We start from the raw sequence: 21073 nt of genomic DNA on the forward strand, positions 1-21073 counted from the left end.
AGATGAAAAACTTCAAGTATTTTGAGAGTTATGATGGAAATAGTTAGACTCGCGCTTTGGTTTAGCAATTTACTGACCTACCTCCGATTGATTGAATATAACTCTCTCAATTTAACTCGTAATTCATTTAAATTCGTTTAATTTCGAATGAATCGAAGTGTAGTTTAAAACGAAAGAAACGGAGATGAAAAACTCCAAGTATTTTGAGAGTTATGATGGAAATAGTTAGACTCGCGCTTTGGTTTAGCAATTTACTGACCTACCTCCGATTGATTGACAATAACTCTGTCAATTTAACTCGTAATTCATTTAAATTAGTTTCATTTCGAAGGAATTGAAGTGTAGTTTAAAAAGAAAGAAACGGAGATGAAAAACTCCAAGTATTTTGAGAGTTATGATGGAAATAGTTAGACTCGCGCTTTGGTTTAGCAATTTACTGACCTACCTCCGATTGATTGAACATAACTCTCTCAATTTAACTCGTAATTCATTTAAATTCATTTCATTTCAAATGAATCGAAGTGTAGTTTAAAACGAAAGAAACGGAGATGAAAAACTCCAAGTATTTTGAGAGTTATGATGGAAATAGTTAGACTCGCGCTTTGGTTTAGCAATTTACTGACCTACCTCCGATTGATTGACCATAACTCTCTCAATTTAACTCTTAAGTCATTGAAATTAGTTTCATTTCGAAGGAATCAAAGTGTAGTTTAAAACGAAAGAAACGGAGATGAAAAACTCCAAGTATTTTGAGAGTTATGATGGAAATTGTTAGACTCGCGCTTTGATTTAGCAATTTACTGACCTACCTCCGATTGATTGACCATAACTCACTCAATTTAACTCGTAATTCATTTAAATTAGTTTCATTTCGAAGGAATCGAAGTAAAGTTTAAAACGAAAGAAACGGAGATGAAAAACTTCAAGTATTTTGAGAGTTATGATGGAAATAGTTAGACTCGCGCTTTGGTTTAGCAATTTACTGACCTACCTCCGATTGATTGAATATAACTCTCTCAATTTAACTCGTAATTCATTTAAATTCGTTTAATTTCGAATGAATCGAAGTGTAGTTTAAAACGAAAGAAACGGAGATGAAAAACTCCAAGTATTTTGAGAGTTATGATGGAAATAGTTAGACTCGCTCTTTGGTTTAGCAATTTACTGACCTACCTCCGATTGATTGACCATAACTCTGTCAATTTAACTCGTAATTCACTTAAATTAGTTTCATTTCGAAGGAATCGAAGTGTAGTTTAAAACGAAAGAAACGGAGATGAAAAACTCCAAGTATTTTGAGAGTTATGATGGAAATAGTTAGACTCGCGCTTTGGTTTAGCAATTTACTGACCTACCTCCGATTGATTGACCATAACTCTGTCAATTTAACTCGTAATTCTTTTAAATTAGTTTCATTTCGAAGGAATCGAAGTGTAGTTTAAAACGAAAGAAACGGAGATGAATAACTCCAAGTATTTTGAGAGTTATGATGGAAATAGTTAAACTCGCTCTTTGGTTTAGCAATTTACTGACCTCTCTCCGATTGATTTACCATAACTCACTCAATTTAACTCGTAATTCATTGAAATTAGTTTCATTTCGAAGGAATCGAAGTGTAGTTTAAAACGAAAGAAACGGAGATAAAAAACTCCAAGTATTTTGAGAGTTATGATGGAAATTGTTAGACTCGCGCTTTGGTTTAGCAATTTACTGACCTACCTCCGATTGATTGACCATAACTCACTCAATTTAACTCGTAATTCATTTAAATTAGTTTCATTTCGAAGGAATCGAAGTAAAGTTTAAAACGAAAGAAACGGAGATGAAAAACGCCAAGTATTTTGAGAGTTATGATGGAAATAGTTAGACTCGCGCTTTGGTTTAGCAATTTACTGACCTACCTCCGATTGATTGACCATAACTCTCTCAATTTAACTCTTAAGTCATTGAAATTAGTTTCATTTCGAAGGAATCAAAGTGTAGTTTAAAACGAAAGAAACGGAGATGAAAAACTCCAAGTATTTTGAGAGTTATGATGGAAATTGTTAGACTCGCGCTTTGGTTTAGCAATTTACTGACCTACCTCCGATTGATTGACCATAACTCACTCAATTTAACTCGTAATTCATTTAAATTAGTTTCATTTCGAAGGAATCGAAGTAAAGTTTAAAACGAAAGAAACGGAGATGAAAAACTCCAAGTATTTTGAGAGTTATGATGGAAATAGTTAGACTCGCGCTTTGGTTTAGCAATTTACTGACCTACCTCCGATTGATTGAACATAACTCTCTCAATTTAACTCGTAATTCATTTAAATTCATTTCATTTCAAATGAATCGAAGTGTAGTTTAAAACGAAAGAAACGGAGATGAAAAACTCCAAGTATTTTGAGAGTTATGATGGAAATAGTTAGACTCGCGCTTTGGTTTAGCAATTTACTGACCTACCTCCGATTGATTGACCATAACTCTCTCAATTTAACTCTTAAGTCATTGAAATTAGTTTCATTTCGAAGGAATCAAAGTGTAGTTTAAAACGAAAGAAACGGAGATGAAAAACTCCTAGTATTTTGAGAGTTATGTTGGAAATTGTTAGACTCGCGCTTTGGTTTAGCAATTTACTGACCTACCTCCGATTGATTGACCATAACTCACTCAATTTAACTCGTAATTCATTTAAATTAGTTTCATTTCGAAGGAATCGAAGTAAAGTTTAAAACGAAAGAAACGGAGATGAAAAACTTCAAGTATTTTGAGAGTTATGATGGAAATAGTTAGACTCGCGCTTTGGTTTAGCAATTTACTGACCTACCTCCGATTGATTGAATATAACTCTCTCAATTTAACTCGTAATTCATTTAAATTCGTTTCATTTCGAATGAATCGAAGTGTAGTTTAAAACGAAAGAAACGGAGATGAAAAACTCCAAGTATTTTGAGAGTTATGATGGAAATAGTTAGACTCGCGCTTTGGTTTAGCAATTTACTGACCTACCTCCGATTGATTGACAATAACTCTGTCAATTTAACTCGTAATTCATTTAAATTAGTTTCATTTCGAAGGAATTGAAGTGTAGTTTAAAACGAAAGAAACGGAGATGAAAAACTCCAAGTATTTTGAGAGTTATGATGGAAATAGTTAGACTCGCACTTTGGTTTAGCAATTTACTGACCTACCTCCGATTGATTGACCATAACTCACTCAATTTAACTCGTAATTCATTTAAATTAGTTTCATTTCGAAGGAATCGAAGTAAAGTTTAAAACGAAAGAAACGGAGATGAAAAACTCCAAGTATTTTGAGAGTTATGATGGAAATAGTTAGACTCGCGCTTTGGTTTAGCAATTTACTGACCTACCTCCGATTGATTGACCATAACTCTCTCAATTTAACTCTTAAGTCATTGAAATTAGTTTCATTTCGAAGGAATCAAAGTGTAGTTTAAAACGAAAGAAACGGAGATGAAAAACTCCAAGTATTTTGAGAGTTATGATGGAAATTGTTAGACTCGCGCTTTGGTTTAGCAATTTACTGACCTACCTCCGATTGATTGACCATAACTCACTCAATTTAACTCGTAATTCATTTAAATTAGTTTCATTTCGAAGGAATCGAAGTAAAGTTTAAAACGAAAGAAACGGAGATGAAAAACTTCAAGTATTTTGAGAGTTATGATGGAAATAGTTAGACTCGCGCTTTGGTTTAGCAATTTACTGACCTACCTCCGATTGATTGAATATAACTCTGTCAATTTAACTCGTAATTCATTTAAATTAGTTTCATTTCGAAGGAATTGAAGTGTAGTTTAAAACGAAAGAAACGGAGATGAAAAACTCCAAGTATTTTGAGAGTTATGATGGAAATAGTTAGACTCGCGCTTTGGTTTAGCAATTTACTGACCTACCTCCGATTGATTGACAATAACTCTGTCAATTTAACTCGTAATTCATTTAAATTAGTTTCATTTCGAAGGAATTGAAGTGTAGTTTAAAACGAAAGAAACGGAGATGAAAAACTCCAAGTATTTTGAGAGTTATGATGGAAATAGTTAGACTCGCACTTTGGTTTAGCAATTTACTGACCTACCTCCGATTGATTGACCATAACTCACTCAATTTAACTCGTAATTCATTTAAATTAGTTTCATTTCGAAGGAATCGAAGTAAAGTTTAAAACGAAAGAAACGGAGATGAAAAACTCCAAGTATTTTGAGAGTTATGATGGAAATAGTTAGACTCGCGCTTTGGTTTAGCAATTTACTGACCTACCTCCGATTGATTGACCATAACTCTCTCAATTTAACTCTTAAGTCATTGAAATTAGTTTCATTTCGAAGGAATCAAAGTGTAGTTTAAAACGAAAGAAACGGAGATGAAAAACTCCAAGTATTTTGAGAGTTATGATGGAAATTGTTAGACTCGCGCTTTGGTTTAGCAATTTACTGACCTACCTCCGATTGATTGACCATAACTCACTCAATTTAACTCGTAATTCATTTAAATTAGTTTCATTTCGAAGGAATCGAAGTAAAGTTTAAAACGAAAGAAACGGAGATGAAAAACTTCAAGTATTTTGAGAGTTATGATGGAAATAGTTAGACTCGCGCTTTGGTTTAGCAATTTACTGACCTACCTCCGATTGATTGAATATAACTCTCTCAATTTAACTCGTAATTCATTTAAATTCGTTTAATTTCGAATGAATCGAAGTGTAGTTTAAAACGAAAGAAACGGAGATGAAAAACTCCAAGTATTTTGAGAGTTATGATGGAAATAGTTAGACTCGCGCTTTGGTTTAGCAATTTACTGACCTACCTCCGATTGATTGACAATAACTCTGTCAATTTAACTCGTAATTCATTTAAATTAGTTTCATTTCGAAGGAATTGAAGTGTAGTTTAAAAAGAAAGAAACGGAGATGAAAAACTCCAAGTATTTTGAGAGTTATGATGGAAATAGTTAGACTCGCGCTTTGGTTTAGCAATTTACTGACCTACCTCCGATTGATTGAACATAACTCTCTCAATTTAACTCGTAATTCATTTAAATTCATTTCATTTCAAATGAATCGAAGTGTAGTTTAAAACGAAAGAAACGGAGATGAAAAACTCCAAGTATTTTGAGAGTTATGATGGAAATAGTTAGACTCGCGCTTTGGTTTAGCAATTTACTGACCTACCTCCGATTGATTGACCATAACTCTCTCAATTTAACTCTTAAGTCATTGAAATTAGTTTCATTTCGAAGGAATCAAAGTGTAGTTTAAAACGAAAGAAACGGAGATGAAAAACTCCAAGTATTTTGAGAGTTATGATGGAAATTGTTAGACTCGCGCTTTGATTTAGCAATTTACTGACCTACCTCCGATTGATTGACCATAACTCACTCAATTTAACTCGTAATTCATTTAAATTAGTTTCATTTCGAAGGAATCGAAGTAAAGTTTAAAACGAAAGAAACGGAGATGAAAAACTTCAAGTATTTTGAGAGTTATGATGGAAATAGTTAGACTCGCGCTTTGGTTTAGCAATTTACTGACCTACCTCCGATTGATTGAATATAACTCTCTCAATTTAACTCGTAATTCATTTAAATTCGTTTAATTTCGAATGAATCGAAGTGTAGTTTAAAACGAAAGAAACGGAGATGAAAAACTCCAAGTATTTTGAGAGTTATGATGGAAATAGTTAGACTCGCGCTTTGGTTTAGCAATTTACTGACCTACCTCCGATTGATTGACAATAACTCTGTCAATTTAACTCGTAATTCATTTAAATTAGTTTCATTTCGAAGGAATTGAAGTGTAGTTTAAAAAGAAAGAAACGGAGATGAAAAACTCCAAGTATTTTGAGAGTTATGATGGAAATAGTTAGACTCGCGCTTTGGTTTAGCAATTTACTGACCTACCTCCGATTGATTGAACATAACTCTCTCAATTTAACTCGTAATTCATTTAAATTCATTTCATTTCAAATGAATCGAAGTGTAGTTTAAAACGAAAGAAACGGAGATGAAAAACTCCAAGTATTTTGAGAGTTATGATGGAAATAGTTAGACTCGCGCTTTGGTTTAGCAATTTACTGACCTACCTCCGATTGATTGACCATAACTCTCTCAATTTAACTCTTAAGTCATTGAAATTAGTTTCATTTCGAAGGAATCAAAGTGTAGTTTAAAACGAAAGAAACGGAGATGAAAAACTCCAAGTATTTTGAGAGTTATGATGGAAATTGTTAGACTCGCGCTTTGATTTAGCAATTTACTGACCTACCTCCGATTGATTGACCATAACTCACTCAATTTAACTCGTAATTCATTTAAATTAGTTTCATTTCGAAGGAATCGAAGTAAAGTTTAAAACGAAAGAAACGGAGATGAAAAACTTCAAGTATTTTGAGAGTTATGATGGAAATAGTTAGACTCGCGCTTTGGTTTAGCAATTTACTGACCTACCTCCGATTGATTGAATATAACTCTCTCAATTTAACTCGTAATTCATTTAAATTCGTTTAATTTCGAATGAATCGAAGTGTAGTTTAAAACGAAAGAAACGGAGATGAAAAACTCCAAGTATTTTGAGAGTTATGATGGAAATAGTTAGACTCGCGCTTTGGTTTAGCAATTTACTGACCTACCTCCGATTGATTGACAATAACTCTGTCAATTTAACTCGTAATTCATTTAAATTAGTTTCATTTCGAAGGAATTGAAGTGTAGTTTAAAAAGAAAGAAACGGAGATGAAAAACTCCAAGTATTTTGAGAGTTATGATGGAAATAGTTAGACTCGCGCTTTGGTTTAGCAATTTACTGACCTACCTCCGATTGATTGAACATAACTCTCTCAATTTAACTCGTAATTCATTTAAATTCATTTCATTTCAAATGAATCGAAGTGTAGTTTAAAACGAAAGAAACGGAGATGAAAAACTCCAAGTATTTTGAGAGTTATGATGGAAATAGTTAGACTCGCGCTTTGGTTTAGCAATTTACTGACCTACCTCCGATTGATTGACCATAACTCTCTCAATTTAACTCTTAAGTCATTGAAATTAGTTTCATTTCGAAGGAATCAAAGTGTAGTTTAAAACGAAAGAAACGGAGATGAAAAACTCCAAGTATTTTGAGAGTTATGATGGAAATTGTTAGACTCGCGCTTTGATTTAGCAATTTACTGACCTACCTCCGATTGATTGACCATAACTCACTCAATTTAACTCGTAATTCATTTAAATTAGTTTCATTTCGAAGGAATCGAAGTAAAGTTTAAAACGAAAGAAACGGAGATGAAAAACTTCAAGTATTTTGAGAGTTATGATGGAAATAGTTAGACTCGCGCTTTGGTTTAGCAATTTACTGACCTACCTCCGATTGATTGAATATAACTCTCTCAATTTAACTCGTAATTCATTTAAATTCGTTTAATTTCGAATGAATCGAAGTGTAGTTTAAAACGAAAGAAACGGAGATGAAAAACTCCAAGTATTTTGAGAGTTATGATGGAAATAGTTAGACTCGCTCTTTGGTTTAGCAATTTACTGACCTACCTCCGATTGATTGACCATAACTCTGTCAATTTAACTCGTAATTCACTTAAATTAGTTTCATTTCGAAGGAATCGAAGTGTAGTTTAAAACGAAAGAAACGGAGATGAAAAACTCCAAGTATTTTGAGAGTTATGATGGAAATAGTTAGACTCGCGCTTTGGTTTAGCAATTTACTGACCTACCTCCGATTGATTGACCATAACTCTGTCAATTTAACTCGTAATTCTTTTAAATTAGTTTCATTTCGAAGGAATCGAAGTGTAGTTTAAAACGAAAGAAACGGAGATGAATAACTCCAAGTATTTTGAGAGTTATGATGGAAATAGTTAAACTCGCTCTTTGGTTTAGCAATTTACTGACCTCTCTCCGATTGATTTACCATAACTCACTCAATTTAACTCGTAATTCATTGAAATTAGTTTCATTTCGAAGGAATCGAAGTGTAGTTTAAAACGAAAGAAACGGAGATAAAAAACTCCAAGTATTTTGAGAGTTATGATGGAAATTGTTAGACTCGCGCTTTGGTTTAGCAATTTACTGACCTACCTCCGATTGATTGACCATAACTCACTCAATTTAACTCGTAATTCATTTAAATTAGTTTCATTTCGAAGGAATCGAAGTAAAGTTTAAAACGAAAGAAACGGAGATGAAAAACGCCAAGTATTTTGAGAGTTATGATGGAAATAGTTAGACTCGCGCTTTGGTTTAGCAATTTACTGACCTACCTCCGATTGATTGATCATAACTCTCTCAATTTAACTCTTAAGTCATTGAAATTAGTTTCATTTCGAAGGAATCAAAGTGTAGTTTAAAACGAAAGAAACGGAGATGAAAAACTCCAAGTATTTTGAGAGTTATGATGGAAATTGTTAGACTCGCGCTTTGGTTTAGCAATTTACTGACCTACCTCCGATTGATTGACCATAACTCACTCAATTTAACTCGTAATTCATTTAAATTAGTTTCATTTCGAAGGAATCGAAGTAAAGTTTAAAACGAAAGAAACGGAGATGAAAAACTCCAAGTATTTTGAGAGTTATGATGGAAATAGTTAGACTCGCGCTTTGGTTTAGCAATTTACTGACCTACCTCCGATTGATTGAACATAACTCTCTCAATTTAACTCGTAATTCATTTAAATTCATTTCATTTCAAATGAATCGAAGTGTAGTTTAAAACGAAAGAAACGGAGATGAAAAACTCCAAGTATTTTGAGAGTTATGATGGAAATAGTTAGACTCGCGCTTTGGTTTAGCAATTTACTGACCTACCTCCGATTGATTGACCATAACTCTCTCAATTTAACTCTTAAGTCATTGAAATTAGTTTCATTTCGAAGGAATCAAAGTGTAGTTTAAAACGAAAGAAACGGAGATGAAAAACTCCTAGTATTTTGAGAGTTATGTTGGAAATTGTTAGACTCGCGCTTTGGTTTAGCAATTTACTGACCTACCTCCGATTGATTGACCATAACTCACTCAATTTAACTCGTAATTCATTTAAATTAGTTTCATTTCGAAGGAATCGAAGTTAAGTTTAAAACGAAAGAAACGGAGATGAAAAACTTCAAGTATTTTGAGAGTTATGATGGAAATAGTTAGACTCGCGCTTTGGTTTAGCAATTTACTGACCTACCTCCGATTGATTGAATATAACTCTCTCAATTTAACTCGTAATTCATTTAAATTCGTTTCATTTCGAATGAATCGAAGTGTAGTTTAAAACGAAAGAAACGGAGATGAAAAACTCCAAGTATTTTGAGAGTTATGATGGAAATAGTTAGACTCGCGCTTTGGTTTAGCAATTTACTGACCTACCTCCGATTGATTGACAATAACTCTGTCAATTTAACTCGTAATTCATTTAAATTAGTTTCATTTCGAAGGAATTGAAGTGTAGTTTAAAACGAAAGAAACGGAGATGAAAAACTCCAAGTATTTTGAGAGTTATGATGGAAATAGTTAGACTCGCACTTTGGTTTAGCAATTTACTGACCTACCTCCGATTGATTGACCATAACTCACTCAATTTAACTCGTAATTCATTTAAATTAGTTTCATTTCGAAGGAATCGAAGTAAAGTTTAAAACGAAAGAAACGGAGATGAAAAACTTCAAGTATTTTGAGAGTTATGATGGAAATAGTTAGACTCGCGCTTTGGTTTAGCAATTTACTGACCTACCTCCGATTGATTGAATATAACTCTCTCAATTTAACTCGTAATTCATTTAAATTCGTTTAATTTCGAATGAATCGAAGTGTAGTTTAAAACGAAAGAAACGGAGATGAAAAACTCCAAGTATTTTGAGAGTTATGATGGAAATAGTTAGACTCGCGCTTTGGTTTAGCAATTTACTGACCTACCTCCGATTGATTGACAATAACTCTGTCAATTTAACTCGTAATTCATTTAAATTAGTTTCATTTCGAAGGAATTGAAGTGTAGTTTAAAAAGAAAGAAACGGAGATGAAAAACTCCAAGTATTTTGAGAGTTATGATGGAAATAGTTAGACTCGCGCTTTGGTTTAGCAATTTACTGACCTACCTCCGATTGATTGAACATAACTCTCTCAATTTAACTCGTAATTCATTTAAATTCATTTCATTTCAAATGAATCGAAGTGTAGTTTAAAACGAAAGAAACGGAGATGAAAAACTCCAAGTATTTTGAGAGTTATGATGGAAATAGTTAGACTCGCGCTTTGGTTTAGCAATTTACTGACCTACCTCCGATTGATTGACCATAACTCTCTCAATTTAACTCTTAAGTCATTGAAATTAGTTTCATTTCGAAGGAATCAAAGTGTAGTTTAAAACGAAAGAAACGGAGATGAAAAACTCCAAGTATTTTGAGAGTTATGATGGAAATTGTTAGACTCGCGCTTTGATTTAGCAATTTACTGACCTACCTCCGATTGATTGACCATAACTCACTCAATTTAACTCGTAATTCATTTAAATTAGTTTCATTTCGAAGGAATCGAAGTAAAGTTTAAAACGAAAGAAACGGAGATGAAAAACTTCAAGTATTTTGAGAGTTATGATGGAAATAGTTAGACTCGCGCTTTGGTTTAGCAATTTACTGACCTACCTCCGATTGATTGAATATAACTCTCTCAATTTAACTCGTAATTCATTTAAATTCGTTTAATTTCGAATGAATCGAAGTGTAGTTTAAAACGAAAGAAACGGAGATGAAAAACTCCAAGTATTTTGAGAGTTATGATGGAAATAGTTAGACTCGCGCTTTGGTTTAGCAATTTACTGACCTACCTCCGATTGATTGACAATAACTCTGTCAATTTAACTCGTAATTCATTTAAATTAGTTTCATTTCGAAGGAATTGAAGTGTAGTTTAAAAAGAAAGAAACGGAGATGAAAAACTCCAAGTATTTTGAGAGTTATGATGGAAATAGTTAGACTCGCGCTTTGGTTTAGCAATTTACTGACCTACCTCCGATTGATTGAACATAACTCTCTCAATTTAACTCGTAATTCATTTAAATTCATTTCATTTCAAATGAATCGAAGTGTAGTTTAAAACGAAAGAAACGGAGATGAAAAACTCCAAGTATTTTGAGAGTTATGATGGAAATAGTTAGACTCGCGCTTTGGTTTAGCAATTTACTGACCTACCTCCGATTGATTGACCATAACTCTCTCAATTTAACTCTTAAGTCATTGAAATTAGTTTCATTTCGAAGGAATCAAAGTGTAGTTTAAAACGAAAGAAACGGAGATGAAAAACTCCAAGTATTTTGAGAGTTATGATGGAAATTGTTAGACTCGCGCTTTGATTTAGCAATTTACTGACCTACCTCCGATTGATTGACCATAACTCACTCAATTTAACTCGTAATTCATTTAAATTAGTTTCATTTCGAAGGAATCGAAGTAAAGTTTAAAACGAAAGAAACGGAGATGAAAAACTTCAAGTATTTTGAGAGTTATGATGGAAATAGTTAGACTCGCGCTTTGGTTTAGCAATTTACTGACCTACCTCCGATTGATTGAATATAACTCTCTCAATTTAACTCGTAATTCATTTAAATTCGTTTAATTTCGAATGAATCGAAGTGTAGTTTAAAACGAAAGAAACGGAGATGAAAAACTCCAAGTATTTTGAGAGTTATGATGGAAATAGTTAGACTCGCTCTTTGGTTTAGCAATTTACTGACCTACCTCCGATTGATTGACCATAACTCTGTCAATTTAACTCGTAATTCACTTAAATTAGTTTCATTTCGAAGGAATCGAAGTGTAGTTTAAAACGAAAGAAACGGAGATGAAAAACTCCAAGTATTTTGAGAGTTATGATGGAAATAGTTAGACTCGCGCTTTGGTTTAGCAATTTACTGACCTACCTCCGATTGATTGACCATAACTCTGTCAATTTAACTCGTAATTCTTTTAAATTAGTTTCATTTCGAAGGAATCGAAGTGTAGTTTAAAACGAAAGAAACGGAGATGAATAACTCCAAGTATTTTGAGAGTTATGATGGAAATAGTTAAACTCGCTCTTTGGTTTAGCAATTTACTGACCTCTCTCCGATTGATTTACCATAACTCACTCAATTTAACTCGTAATTCATTGAAATTAGTTTCATTTCGAAGGAATCGAAGTGTAGTTTAAAACGAAAGAAACGGAGATAAAAAACTCCAAGTATTTTGAGAGTTATGATGGAAATTGTTAGACTCGCGCTTTGGTTTAGCAATTTACTGACCTACCTCCGATTGATTGACCATAACTCACTCAATTTAACTCGTAATTCATTTAAATTAGTTTCATTTCGAAGGAATCGAAGTAAAGTTTAAAACGAAAGAAACGGAGATGAAAAACTCCAAGTATTTTGAGAGTTATGATGGAAATAGTTAGACTCGCGCTTTGGTTTAGCAATTTACTGACCTACCTCCGATTGATTGAACATAACTCTCTCAATTTAACTCGTAATTCATTTAAATTCATTTCATTTCAAATGAATCGAAGTGTAGTTTAAAACGAAAGAAACGGAGATGAAAAACTCCAAGTATTTTGAGAGTTATGATGGAAATAGTTAGACTCGCGCTTTGGTTTAGCAATTTACTGACCTACCTCCGATTGATTGACCATAACTCTCTCAATTTAACTCTTAAGTCATTGAAATTAGTTTCATTTCGAAGGAATCAAAGTGTAGTTTAAAACGAAAGAAACGGAGATGAAAAACTCCAAGTATTTTGAGAGTTATGTTGGAAATTGTTAGACTCGCGCTTTGGTTTAGCAATTTACTGACCTACCTCCGATTGATTGACCATAACTCACTCAATTTAACTCGTAATTCATTTAAATTAGTTTCATTTCGAAGGAATCGAAGTAAAGTTTAAAACGAAAGAAACGGAGATGAAAAACTTCAAGTATTTTGAGAGTTATGATGGAAATAGTTAGACTCGCGCTTTGGTTTAGCAATTTACTGACCTACCTCCGATTGATTGAATATAACTCTCTCAATTTAACTCGTAATTCATTTAAATTCGTTTCATTTCGAATGAATCGAAGTGTAGTTTAAAACGAAAGAAACGGAGATGAAAAACTCCAAGTATTTTGAGAGTTATGATGGAAATAGTTAGACTCGCGCTTTGGTTTAGCAATTTACTGACCTACCTCCGATTGATTGACAATAACTCTGTCAATTTAACTCGTAATTCATTTAAATTAGTTTCATTTCGAAGGAATTGAAGTGTAGTTTAAAACGAAAGAAACGGAGATGAAAAACTCCAAGTATTTTGAGAGTTATGATGGAAATAGTTAGACTCGCACTTTGGTTTAGCAATTTACTGACCTACCTCCGATTGATTGACCATAACTCACTCAATTTAACTCGTAATTCATTTAAATTAGTTTCATTTCGAAGGAATCGAAGTAAAGTTTAAAACGAAAGAAACGGAGATGAAAAACTCCAAGTATTTTGAGAGTTATGATGGAAATAGTTAGACTCGCGCTTTGGTTTAGCAATTTACTGACCTACCTCCGATTGATTGACCATAACTCTCTCAATTTAACTCTTAAGTCATTGAAATTAGTTTCATTTCGAAGGAATCAAAGTGTAGTTTAAAACGAAAGAAACGGAGATGAAAAACTCCAAGTATTTTGAGAGTTATGATGGAAATTGTTAGACTCGCGCTTTGGTTTAGCAATTTACTGACCTACCTCCGATTGATTGACCATAACTCACTCAATTTAACTCGTAATTCATTTAAATTAGTTTCATTTCGAAGGAATCGAAGTAAAGTTTAAAACGAAAGAAACGGAGATGAAAAACTTCAAGTATTTTGAGAGTTATGATGGAAATAGTTAGACTCGCGCTTTGGTTTAGCAATTTACTGACCTACCTCCGATTGATTGAATATAACTCTCTCAATTTAACTCGTAATTCATTTAAATTCGTTTAATTTCGAATGAATCGAAGTGTAGTTTAAAACGAAAGAAACGGAGATGAAAAACTCCAAGTATTTTGAGAGTTATGATGGAAATAGTTAGACTCGCGCTTTGGTTTAGCAATTTACTGACCTACCTCCGATTGATTGACAATAACTCTGTCAATTTAACTCGTAATTCATTTAAATTAGTTTCATTTCGAAGGAATTGAAGTGTAGTTTAAAAAGAAAGAAACGGAGATGAAAAACTCCAAGTATTTTGAGAGTTATGATGGAAATAGTTAGACTCGCGCTTTGGTTTAGCAATTTACTGACCTACCTCCGATTGATTGAACATAACTCTCTCAATTTAACTCGTAATTCATTTAAATTCATTTCATTTCAAATGAATCGAAGTGTAGTTTAAAACGAAAGAAACGGAGATGAAAAACTCCAAGTATTTTGAGAGTTATGATGGAAATAGTTAGACTCGCGCTTTGGTTTAGCAATTTACTGACCTACCTCCGATTGATTGACCATAACTCTCTCAATTTAACTCTTAAGTCATTGAAATTAGTTTCATTTCGAAGGAATCAAAGTGTAGTTTAAAACGAAAGAAACGGAGATGAAAAACTCCAAGTATTTTGAGAGTTATGATGGAAATTGTTAGACTCGCGCTTTGATTTAGCAATTTACTGACCTACCTCCGATTGATTGACCATAACTCACTCAATTTAACTCGTAATTCATTTAAATTAGTTTCATTTCGAAGGAATCGAAGTAAAGTTTAAAACGAAAGAAACGGAGATGAAAAACTTCAAGTATTTTGAGAGTTATGATGGAAATAGTTAGACTCGCGCTTTGGTTTAGCAATTTACTGACCTACCTCCGATTGATTGAATATAACTCTCTCAATTTAACTCGTAATTCATTTAAATTCGTTTAATTTCGAATGAATCGAAGTGTAGTTTAAAACGAAAGAAACGGAGATGAAAAACTCCAAGTATTTTGAGAGTTATGATGGAAATAGTTAGACTCGCTCTTTGGTTTAGCAATTTACTGACCTACCTCCGATTGATTGACCATAACTCTGTCAATTTAACTCGTAATTCACTTAAATTAGTTTCATTTCGAAGGAATCGAAGTGTAGTTTAAAACGAAAGAAACGGAGATGAAAAACTCCAAGTATTTTGAGAGTTATGATGGAAATAGTTAGACTCGCGCTTTGGTTTAGCAATTTACTGACCTACCTCCGATTGATTGACCATAACTCTGTCAATTTAACTCGTAATTCTTTTAAATTAGTTTCATTTCGAAGGAATCGAAGTGTAGTTTAAAACGAAAGAAACGGAGATGAATAACTCCAAGTATTTTGAGAGTTATGATGGAAATAGTTAAACTCGCTCTTTGGTTTAGCAATTTACTGACCTCTCTCCGATTGATTTACCATAACTCACTCAATTTAACTCGTAATTCATTGAAATTAGTTTCATTTCGAAGGAATCGAAGTGTAGTTTAAAACGAAAGAAACGGAGATAAAAAACTCCAAGTATTTTGAGAGTTATGATGGAAATTGTTAGACTCGCGCTTTGGTTTAGCAATTTACTGACCTACCTCCGATTGATTGACCATAACTCACTCAATTTAACTCGTAATTCATTTAAATTAGTTTCATTTCGAAGGAATCGAAGTAAAGTTTAAAACGAAAGAAACGGAGATGAAAAACGCCAAGTATTTTGAGAGTTATGATGGAAATAGTTAGACTCGCGCTTTGGTTTAGCAATTTACTGACCTACCTCCGATTGATTGACCATAACTCTCTCAATTTAACTCTTAAGTCATTGAAATTAGTTTCATTTCGAAGGAATCAAAGTGTAGTTTAAAACGAAAGAAACGGAGATGAAAAACTCCAAGTATTTTGAGAGTTATGATGGAAATTGTTAGACTCGCGCTTTGGTTTAGCAATTTACTGACCTACCTCCGATTGATTGACCATAACTCACTCAATTTAACTCGTAATTCATTTAAATTAGTTTCATTTCGAAGGAATCGAAGTAAAGTTTAAAACGAAAGAAACGGAGATGAAAAACTCCAAGTATTTTGAGAGTTATGATGGAAATAGTTAGACTCGCGCTTTGGTTTAGCAATTTACTGACCTACCTCCGATTGATTGAACATAACTCTCTCAATTTAACTCGTAATTCATTTAAATTCATTTCATTTCAAATGAATCGAAGTGTAGTTTAAAACGAAAGAAACGGAGATGAAAAACTCCAAGTATTTTGAGAGTTATGATGGAAATAGTTAGACTCGCGCTTTGGTTTAGCAATTTACTGACCTACCTCCGATTGATTGACCATAACTCTCTCAATTTAACTCTTAAGTCATTGAAATTAGTTTCATTTCGAAGGAATCAAAGTGTAGTTTAAAACGAAAGAAACGGAGATGAAAAACTCCTAGTATTTTGAGAGTTATGTTGGAAATTGTTAGACTCGCGCTTTGGTTTAGCAATTTACTGACCTACCTCCGATTGATTGACCATAACTCACTCAATTTAACTCGTAATTCATTTAAATTAGTTTCATTTCGAAGGAATCGAAGTAAAGTTTAAAACGAAAGAAACGGAGATGAAAAACTTCAAGTATTTTGAGAGTTATGATGGAAATAGTTAGACTCGCGCTTTGGTTTAGCAATTTACTGACCTACCTCCGATTGATTGAATATAACTCTCTCAATTTAACTCGTAATTCATTTAAATTCGTTTCATTTCGAATGAATCGAAGTGTAGTTTAAAACGAAAGAAACGGAGATGAAAAACTCCAAGTATTTTGAGAGTTATGATGGAAATAGTTAGACTCGCGCTTTGGTTTAGCAATTTACTGACCTACCTCCGATTGATTGACAATAACTCTGTCAATTTAACTCGTAATTCATTTAAATTAGTTTCATTTCGAAGGAATTGAAGTGTAGTTTAAAACGAAAGAAACGGAGATGAAAAACTCCAAGTATTTTGAGAGTTATGATGGAAATAGTTAGACTCGCACTTTGGTTTAGCAATTTACTGACCTACCTCCGATTGATTGACCATAACTCACTCAATTTAACTCGTAATTCATTTAAATTAGTTTCATTTCGAAGGAATCGAAGTAAAGTTTAAAACGAAAGAAACGGAGATGAAAAACTCCAAGTATTTTGAGAGTTATGATGGAAATAGTTAGACTCGCGCTTTGGTTTAGCAATTTACTGACCTACCTCCGATTGATTGACCATAACTCTCTCAATTTAACTCTTAAGTCATTGAAATTAGTTTCATTTCGAAGGAATCAAAGTGTAGTTTAAAACGAAAGAAACGGAGATGAAAAACTCCAAGTATTTTGAGAGTTATGATGGAAATTGTTAGACTCGCGCTTTGGTTTAGCAATTTACTGACCTACCTCCGATTGATTGACCATAACTCACTCAATTTAACTCGTAATTCATTTAAATTAGTTTCATTTCGAAGGAATCGAAGTAAAGTTTAAAACGAAAGAAACGGAGATGAAAAACTTCAAGTATTTTGAGAGTTATGATGGAAATAGTTAGACTCGCGCTTTGGTTTAGCAATTTACTGACCTACCTCCGATTGATTGAATATAACTCTGTCAATTTAACTCGTAATTCATTTAAATTAGTTTCATTTCGAAGGAATTGAAGTGTAGTTTAAAACGAAAGAAACGGAGATGAAAAACTCCAAGTATTTTGAGAGTTATGATGGAAATAGTTAGACTCGCGCTTTGGTTTAGCAATTTACTGACCTACCTCCGATTGATTGACAATAACTCTGTCAATTTAACTCGTAATTCATTTAAATTAGTTTCATTTCGAAGGAATTGAAGTGTAGTTTAAAACGAAAGAAACGGAGATGAAAAACTCCAAGTATTTTGAGAGTTATGATGGAAATAGTTAGACTCGCACTTTGGTTTAGCAATTTACTGACCTACCTCCGATTGATTGACCATAACTCACTCAATTTAACTCGTAATTCATTTAAATTAGTTTCATTTCGAAGGAATCGAAGTAAAGTTTAAAACGAAAGAAACGGAGATGAAAAACTCCAAGTATTTTGAGAGTTATGATGGAAATAGTTAGACTCGCGCTTTGGTTTAGCAATTTACTGACCTACCTCCGATTGATTGACCATAACTCTCTCAATTTAACTCTTAAGTCATTGAAATTAGTTTCATTTCGAAGGAATCAAAGTGTAGTTTAAAACGAAAGAAACGGAGATGAAAAACTCCAAGTATTTTGAGAGTTATGATGGAAATTGTTAGACTCGCGCTTTGGTTTAGCAATTTACTGACCTACCTCCGATTGATTGACCATAACTCACTCAATTTAACTCGTAATTCATTTAAATTAGTTTCATTTCGAAGGAATCGAAGTAAAGTTTAAAACGAAAGAAACGGAGATGAAAAACTTCAAGTATTTTGAGAGTTATGATGGAAATAGTTAGACTCGCGCTTTGGTTTAGCAATTTACTGACCTACCTCCGATTGATTGAATATAACTCTCTCAATTTAACTCGTAATTCATTTAAATTCGTTTAATTTCGAATGAATCGAAGTGTAGTTTAAAACGAAAGAAACGGAGATGAAAAACTCCAAGTATTTTGAGAGTTATGATGGAAATAGTTAGACTCGCGCTTTGGTTTAGCAATTTACTGACCTACCTCCGATTGATTGACAATAACTCTGTCAATTTAACTCGTAATTCATTTAAATTAGTTTCATTTCGAAGGAATTGAAGTGTAGTTTAAAAAGAAAGAAACGGAGATGAAAAACTCCAAGTATTTTGAGAGTTATGATGGAAATAGTTAGACTCGCGCTTTGGTTTAGCAATTTACTGACCTACCTCCGATTGATTGAACATAACTCTCTCAATTTAACTCGTAATTCATTTAAATTCATTTCATTTCAAATGAATCGAAGTGTAGTTTAAAACGAAAGAAACGGAGATGAAAAACTCCAAGTATTTTGAGAGTTATGATGGAAATAGTTAGACTCGCGCTTTGGTTTAGCAATTTACTGACCTACCTCCGATTGATTGACCATAACTCTCTCAATTTAACTCTTAAGTCATTGAAATTAGTTTCATTTCGAAGGAATCAAAGTGTAGTTTAAAACGAAAGAAACGGAGATGAAAAACTCCAAGTATTTTGAGAGTTATGATGGAAATTGTTAGACTCGCGCTTTGATTTAGCAATTTACTGACCTACCTCCGATTGATTGACCATAACTCACTCAATTTAACTCGTAATTCATTTAAATTAGTTTCATTTCGAAGGAATCGAAGTAAAGTTTAAAACGAAAGAAACGGAGATGAAAAACTTCAAGTATTTTGAGAGTTATGATGGAAATAGTTAGACTCGCGCTTTGGTTTAGCAATTTACTGACCTACCTCCGATTGATTGAATATAACTCTCTCAATTTAACTCGTAATTCATTTAAATTCGTTTAATTTCGAATGAATCGAAGTGTAGTTTAAAACGAAAGAAACGGAGATGAAAAACTCCAAGTATTTTGAGAGTTATGATGGAAATAGTTAGACTCGCGCTTTGGTTTAGCAATTTACTGACCTACCTCCGATTGATTGACAATAACTCTGTCAATTTAACTCGTAATTCATTTAAATTAGTTTCATTTCGAAGGAATTGAAGTGTAGTTTAAAAAGAAAGAAACGGAGATGAAAAACTCCAAGTATTTTGAGAGTTATGATGGAAATAGTTAGACTCGCGCTTTGGTTTAGCAATTTACTGACCTACCTCCGATTGATTGAACATAACTCTCTCAATTTAACTCGTAATTCATTTAAATTCATTTCATTTCAAATGAATCGAAGTGTAGTTTAAAACGAAAGAAACGGAGATGAAAAACTCCAAGTATTTTGAGAGTTATGATGGAAATAGTTAGACTCGCGCTTTGGTTTAGCAATTTACTGACCTACCTCCGATTGATTGACCATAACTCTCTCAATTTAACTCTTAAGTCATTGAAATTAGTTTCATTTCGAAGGAATCAAAGTGTAGTTTAAAACGAAAGAAACGGAGATGAAAAACTCCAAGTATTTTGAGAGTTATGATGGAAATTGTTAGACTCGCGCTTTGATTTAGCAATTTACTGACCTACCTCCGATTGATTGACCATAACTCACTCAATTTAACTCGTAATTCATTTAAATTAGTTTCATTTCGAAGGAATCGAAGTAAAGTTTAAAACGAAAGAAACGGAGATGAAAAACTTCAAGTATTTTGAGAGTTATGATGGAAATAGTTAGACTCGCGCTTTGGTTTAGCAATTTACTGACCTACCTCCGATTGATTGAATATAACTCTCTCAATTTAACTCGTAATTCATTTAAATTCGTTTAATTTCGAATGAATCGAAGTGTAGTTTAAAACGAAAGAAACGGAGATGAAAAACTCCAAGTATTTTGAGAGTTATGATGGAAATAGTTAGACTCGCGCTTTGGTTTAGCAATTTACTGACCTACCTCCGATTGATTGACAATAACTCTGTCAATTTAACTCGTAATTCATTTAAATTAGTTTCATTTCGAAGGAATTGAAGTGTAGTTTAAAAAGAAAGAAACGGAGATGAAAAACTCCAAGTATTTTGAGAGTTATGATGGAAATAGTTAGACTCGCGCTTTGGTTTAGCAATTTACTGACCTACCTCCGATTGATTGAACATAACTCTCTCAATTTAACTCGTAATTCATTTAAATTCATTTCATTTCAAATGAATCGAAGTGTAGTTTAAAACGAAAGAAACGGAGATGAAAAACTCCAAGTATTTTGAGAGTTATGATGGAAATAGTTAGACTCGCGCTTTGGTTTAGCAATTTACTGACCTACCTCCGATTGATTGACCATAACTCTCTCAATTTAACTCTTAAGTCATTGAAATTAGTTTCATTTCGAAGGAATCAAAGTGTAGTTTAAAACGAAAGAAACGGAGATGAAAAACTCCAAGTATTTTGAGAGTTATGATGGAAATTGTTAGACTCGCGCTTTGATTTAGCAATTTACTGACCTACCTCCGATTGATTGACCATAACTCACTCAATTTAACTCGTAATTCATTTAAATTAGTTTCATT

The sequence above is a fragment of the Tasmannia lanceolata genome, unplaced genomic scaffold, assembly GCF_043159265.1.
Source record: "Tasmannia lanceolata isolate RefF3 unplaced genomic scaffold, GAP_Taslan_0.1 ptg000044l, whole genome shotgun sequence".
Lineage (NCBI taxonomy): Eukaryota > Viridiplantae > Streptophyta > Magnoliopsida > Canellales > Winteraceae > Tasmannia > Tasmannia lanceolata.